The sequence below is a fragment of the Trachypithecus francoisi genome, unplaced genomic scaffold (genome assembly GCF_009764315.1).
Source record: "Trachypithecus francoisi isolate TF-2019V2 unplaced genomic scaffold, Tfra_2.0 Lachesis_group18, whole genome shotgun sequence".
Classification (NCBI taxonomy): domain Eukaryota; kingdom Metazoa; phylum Chordata; class Mammalia; order Primates; family Cercopithecidae; genus Trachypithecus; species Trachypithecus francoisi.
The window spans coordinates 5,408,300-5,415,670 of record NW_022681463.1 but is presented as its reverse complement, the minus strand read 5'-3'; positions in this window follow the sequence as shown (position 1 = coordinate 5,415,670).

The following is a 7,371-nucleotide window of genomic DNA, read 5'->3' as shown; positions in this document are numbered from 1 at the left end:
CAGATTTTCCTTCTCACGTTTTTAGTTCTTTCCTTAATTATTCCCACAACATATATATATATATGTTCTATCATTTCTGATTAACAAGAGCTGGAAAGAATTTAATTCTCTGCACGGTAAAAATGACATCAGTTCTGAGGTTTTAACATCTATAGAGTACACAAAATTGCTGAAAAAAGTTTAATTCACTTCCCACTTAGTTCCTCTCAAAGATGAAGGATTTCTTGTATCATTGTATTTCCTTGTATTTCCTCAGAAATACATGATTTCACAGAAACCTTAAGGTTTTCTTTCCTTAAAATAAATTCAGACTTGATTATAACAATCTAAGTGCACAGTGGGGATTAAATAATATATTATTTCTGATGAGAAGATAAGCTTTCCCTAGAAACATTTGAATTAAAATAGATTTTCAATTCCTATTTTCAAGAATTTTTAAAGAACTGACTAGTAAACATAAAAATTTATTTTTTTGTTTTTTGTACAATTTGATTCTTGGCTAAGAAGCGAGAACTTGAAGTTCTCGTGTTTACTACTTCTTTAACTAGTTGTGTAACTTTAAGTAACCTCCTCCACATTAATTAAATGTTGAACATTAAATCTCAGCTTCTACTTTGCTCAACAGATGACCTCTAAGACCTCTTAGATGCTTTGAGTACATCTTTCTGTTCACAGACAAAACCTGTTACCAACAAAAATTAAGGAACACACCAAAAAAGATTGCTTTTTCCCCCAACTTTAGTTTTTTGTGCTAGGCTTAGGATAAATTGCATACTATCAATAGGTAGCATGATTCATGATTAAAACTAAGAACAAACTATGTTAAGAAAACAGTCCTTTTAAAAGTAGGTGTTTGCTCACGGTCTCTGCCTAAAAGCTCCTTGATCTGATAAACAACTTCAGCAAAGGTTCAGGATCCAAAACCAATGTACAAAAATCAGCAGCAATCCTATACACCAACAACAGCCAAGTTGAGAGCTATATCAAAAATTCAATCCCATTCACAGTAGCCTTAAAAAGAAAAAACATCTAAGAACACAGCTAACAAGGGAGGTGAAAGATCTCTAAAATGAGAATTAAAAAAACACTGGGAATGGTGGCTCATGCCTGTAATCCCAGCACTTTGAAAGGCCAAGGTGGGCAGATCACGAAATTAGGAGTTCAAGACCAGCCTAACCAACATGGTGGAATCCTGTCTCTACTACAAATACAAAAATTAGCCAGGCATGGTGGTGTGCACCTGTAATCCCAGCTACTCAGGAGGCTAAGGCAGGAGAATTGCTTGAACCCAGGAGGGAGAGGTTACAGTGAGCTGAGATGGTATCACTGCACTCCAGCCTGAGTGACAGAGCAAGACTCTGTCTCAAAACAAAACAAAACAGCACTTGGGAAAGCAATCAGAGATGACACAAACAAATGGAAAAAAATTCCATGTTCATGGATAGGAAGAATCAATATTGCTAAAATGGCCATACTGCCCAAAGAAATTTATAGATTCAATGTTATTCCTATCAAACTACCTAACATTTTTCACAGAATTAGAAAAAGCTGTTTTAAAATCTATATGGAACCAAACAAAGGGCCTGAATAGCCAAGAAAATCCTAAGCAAAAATAACAAAGCTGGAGACATCACATTACCTGACTTCAAACTATACTACAAGACTACAGTAACCAAAACAGCATGGTACTGGCACAAAAAAACAGACATGTAGGCCAATGGAACAGAATAGAAAGCCCAGAAACAAGGTCACACACCTATAATCATCTGATTTTTGATGAAGTCAACAAAAACAAGCAGAAGGGAAAAGACTCCCTATTCAATAAATGATGCTGGGATAACTGGCTAGCCATATGCAGAAGATTGAAGCTGGACCCCTTCCTTACATCATATACAAAAAACAACTCAGATGGATTAAAAACGTAAATGCAAAACCCAAAACTATAAAAACCCTGGAAGACCACCTAGGCAATATCATTCTGGACCTAAGACGAGGCAAATATTTCATGACAAAGACACCAAAAGCAATTGCAACAAAAATAAAAATTGATAAATGGCACCTAACTAAATAGCTTCTGCATAGCAAAAGAAACTATCAACAGAGTAAACAGACAACCTACAGAATAGGAAAAACTACTTGCAAACTATGCAACCAACAAAGGTCTAATATTCAGAATCTATTAAAAAAAATACTCAAACAAATTTACAAGCAAAAAGCAAACAACCCCATTAAAAAGTGAACAAAGGTCATGGACACTTTTCCTTTTTTATTATTATTATATTTTTATTATACTTTATGTTCTAGGGTACATGTGCACAACGTGCAGGTTTGTTACATATGTATACATGTGTCATGTTGGTGTGCTGCACCATTAACTCGTCATTTATATTAGGTATATCTCCTAATGCTATCCCTCCCCTCTCCCCCCACCCCACAACAGGACAACTCAAAGGCGGTGTGGTGGGAGGGTGGGGGGTTGGGTGGGTGGCAGTGGGGAGTTGCTTCCAGGCTATTGGTAAACTTAAACATTTTCTGGTTGAAAATTGGTTGAGTTTGTCTAAAGACCTGGGATCAATAGAAGAAAGGAATGTTTGGGTCGTAATAAGAGGTTGTGGAGATGAAAGTTTTATTCTGCAGATGAAGCTTTTAGCTAGCAGGCTTCAGAGAGAACATGATGTAAAATGTTTCTTAAAGTCTGTATTGATGTTAATGGCAGAGAGGCATCATGAGGCTTGTCCCACCCCCACTTCCCTCATGGCCTGAACCAGTCTTTCAATTTAAATTTTAAGAGCCATGGCTGATGAGGAAGTTCATTTAGATGGTCGAGGGACCTTAGAATTTTAATTTTGGTTTACACATTCAACAAAAGTCTACTGAAGACCTACACTAAGCCAAGTGCTACTCTCCAAGTTCCAGGGGCTGGAAGTTGGATGATGAAGACAAATGGGGTCACACTGCCTAATGCTGCACCCTCACTCGGGTTGCTCATTGTATTAGTCAGGCAGGGTTCTCTAGAGGGACAGAACTAGTAGGGTATATATACATATATGTATATGTATATTAGTTCTCCTATACATAGTTCTCATATATATACATGTGTATATATACATATATACGTATACACACATATATACATATATGCACATATATCCATTTATGTGTGTATATATGAGAATTATATATAGGAGAACTAATAGGAGATATATATATCTCCTATAGTTTATGAAGTATTAAGTATTGTATATATACTCCTATATAATAGATTTTGTATATATAAAACTAATAGGAGATGCACATATATACACTCATATATATTTTATATATATGCCTATATATAATAGGAGATTATATATATAAAACTAATAGGAGATATATATTTCCTATTAGTTTATTAAGTATTATTGTTAAGTATTATATCTCCTATTAGTTTATTAAGTTTATTAGTTTATTAAGTATTAACTCACAGGATCACAAGGTCCCACAATAGGTCATCTGCAAGCTGAGGAGCAAGGAGAGCCAGTATGAGTTCCAAAACTGAAGAACTTGGAGTCTGATGTTTGAAGGCAGGAAGCATCCAGCACGGGAGAAAGATGTAGCCTGAGAGGCTAGGCCGGTCTAACCTTTTCACGTTTTTCTGCCTGCTTCATATTCACTGGGAGCTGATTAGACGGTGCACACCGAGATTAAGGGTGGGTCTGCCTTTCCCAGCCCACTGGCTCAAATGGTAATCTCCTTTGGCAACACCCTCGCAGACACACCCAGGATCAATGCTTTGCATCCTTCAATTCCATCAAGTTGACACTCAGTATTAACCATCATATCCATGCACCCCTGATGTTAGATGTGGCCATGTGACAAGTTTTGGGAAGGAACTGTCAGTAGCTATAAGCTGTGTCCATTCTAAGGAAATGGATTTAAGGTCTGGAGCAGAATTCTCCATTTGGTGTCTTCTACTGTCGTGCCAGTGGGTTTCGGGTGGTGCAGGAGAAGATGCTGGAGCATCCATCTGCCTGAATTGCTGCATCAAAGTCTGCAGGGCGGTGACTCTAAAGAGCCACCCAGATTCACGGAGGACTTTTCCTGAGTAAAAAAGCACCTGTGGCATCCAGCACAGAGATTCTCAGGTGATACGTACCTGCGGCATTACCTAGACTGTAGGGCTGAAACTCCAGACGAAGTCCTGCCACACAAGGTCTACTGCCTAGTGTGAGACAGACAATAAAATGTCAATGAGACATGATGTCATATTATGAAGAAATAAGTGCCTTAGACAGTGGAGGGAGGTGGTGGGCCAGGGAGACTGAGTGGGCTGTTTAGATACGATGTTGAGGGGGAGTTTTTTTCAGTAGATGAGATATCTGAAAAACAAACAACAAAGAAGGTGCTTCATGAGAATAAAAAGCATTCCAGGGAGAAGAGCTAGTGAAAAGTCTCTGCATCTGGATGAGCTTGGCTGATGTGAGGGACAGAGGAAGGTGCAGGGTAGAACGAGGTGAGCCTGGGGCACTGTGAGATGAGGCAGGGATGAGGCAGCAGGACGTCGCGCGGGTGATGGTCGGAATTTTCATGGGATTCCAAGAACAGTGAAAAGCCAGAGAGAGGTCTGCACAGGGCACTGGCCCATCTCGGTTGTAGAGCTGTGACTGTGGTGCGGAATACAGAGTTCAGGGACCAAGAGCATGAAGAAGGGGCCCCCAAGAGATGCGTGTGGATGTCTGCAGTGTTGGGAATCAGGAAAGCAGTAGTGGGAATTGTGGGAAGTGTTCAAATTCAGATAGTATTCTGGAATTAAAGTCTTGCCAATGACTGAGAATGTGGGGTGTGAGGGAAAAAAGAGAAATTAATATTGACTTGCAGTGTTTTGACCTAAGCAGTATTTTGACCTAAGCAACTTGGTGAATGGAACTGGTATTTATTAAAATAGGAAATATCTAGATCGAAACAGGTTTCGATGTTAGGGCTGGGAGAAAAGAGAAATCAAGAATTCTCCCTGAAATATATGCATGCCTATTTTAAGATATACATGTAGAATATCAATTGAGCAAGTATTTGCACATATAGTTCCAGAACTCAGACCAAGTGGTCAAAGATAGAGATAGAAAGACTTTTTTTAAAAAGGCTGGGTTTTGTGGCTCATGCCTGTAATCCCCGTGCTTTGGGAGGCTCAAGTGGAAGGATTGCTTGAGCCCAGGAGTTCGAGACCAGTCTGGGCAACATAGTAAGGTCCTATCTCTACACAAAAACGTAAAAAATAAAATAAAATAAATTATCCAGGCATGGTGGCATGCACTTTTAGTCTCAGCTACTTGTGGGGCTGAGGTGGCAAAATGATTTGAGCCTGTGGCTGCAGTGAGCTGTGATCATGGCCACTGCACTCCAGCCTGGGTGACAGTCTTAAAAAAAGAGGAAAGAAAGATAAAGAAAATAAAGGGGAATGAAAAGAGTGAGGGAGGATAGATAGGTGGCTAGGTTGAGGGATGGATAGGTGGATTACAGAACCTGTGGCATCTAAAGCCACAGGCATGGATGGAATACCTACAATATACGTAGACAGAGAAAATGAGAGAGAAGAGCATGGGGTCCCAGGGCGCTCTTAGGTGTGGACCTCAGGAGGAGGAGGTGATCCTGCAGGACAGATTGGAAAGCAATGAACAGAAAGGTAAGAAAAATACCCAGGTGAGTCTGTTGCTTTGGAAGAAAGCAAGGAAAGCATTTCAAGAAGGAGTGATCAATTGTATCAGAGATGACCAATGGGTCAGTAAGATAAAGCAGAGAGCCAAGCTTTGGAGGTGTGTGATGTCCTAGGAAGAACTCACCCATGGAATGTAAGGGATTAAAAACCTAACTGGGTGAGTTCAAGAGAGGCTGAGTGTTTGTTGTTGGGGTAGAAACACTTCAGTTTACTTCAGTTCAGCCCAGCACTTTGGAAAACTGTCTAATAGTTTCTTTAAAATTTTAAAATACACCTCTCGTGTAATCCAGCCATTCCATGCCTAGGTATTTACCCAACAGAAGTAAAAACATATGCTCACACAAAGAACTGTACACATATGTTCACAGCAAATATATTTGTAACAGACCCAAACTGGAGGCAACCCAAATGCCCCTCAGCGGGATAAGTGAATTGCAGCACAGTTAGCATCACTTAACCAGACGATAAGCTCTGGAAAATGGGTCATCAGGCGATTTTGCTGCTGTGCGAATGCCGTAGAGTACGCCTGCACAAACCTAGATGGATTGCCTACTACACACCTAAGCTATAGGGCAGAGCCCATGGTTCGTAGGCTACAGACCTGTTGAGCGTGTGGCTGTACTGAATACTGTAGGCAACTGTAACACAACGGTATTTGTGTACCTAACCACAGAAATGGAACAATAAAAACATAATATAAAAGACAAAAATGGTACATCGTTATAAGGCTTTTGCCATTAATGGAACTCGCAGGACTGGAAATTGCTCTGGGGGAATCAGCGAGTGAGCAGTGGGTGAATGTGGAGGCCTAGGACATTACTGTGCACTACTAGAGACTTATAAAGACTGTGTACTCAGGCTACACTAAAGTTATTGAAAAACATTTTAATTTGTTGAGAGTAAGTTAACCTTAGTTCACAGTAAGTTTTTTTTAACTTTATAAATTATTTATTTTTATATTTTTTTTAGTTTTTTTTTTTTTGTTTTTTTTTTTTTTTTTTTTTTTTTTTTGAGACGGAGTCTCGCTCTGTCGCCCAGGCTGGAGTGCAGTGGCCGGATCTCAGCTCACTGCAAGCTCTGCCTCCTGGGTTCACGCCATTCTCCTGCCTCAGCCTCCCGAGTAGCTGGGACTACAGGTGCCCACCACCTCACCCGGCTAGTTTTTTGTATTTTTTAGTAGAGACGGGGTTTTTTTAGTTTTTGAGACAGTCTCGCTCTTTCACCCAGGCTGGAGTGAGTGCAGTGGTGCAGTCTTGGCTCACTGCAACCTCCGTCTCCCAGGCTCAAGTGATCCTCCTGCTTCCGCCTCCCTAGTAGCTCGGATTACAGCCTCCCGAGTAGTTGGGACTACAGGCGTCCGCCACCTCGCCCGGCTAGTTTTTTGTATTTTTTAGTAGAGACGGGGTTTCACAGTGTTAGCCAGGATGGTCTCGATCTCCTGATCTCGTGATCCGCCCGTCTCGGCCTCCCAAAGTGCTGGGATTACAGGCTTGAGCCACCGCGCCCGGCCGGGGTAGCACATTTAATAGAGACAATCATGGAAACATGTATATTGGTAGGAGGTTTAAATAATGAAATAATGCAGGTAAAGCTATCGTACTGTAGAGTGAATCCCAGTTCACACGTATCACAAGTTCAGAAAATCTCCCAGTGCTAGGAGCTACCTTTTGCCTTGCAAA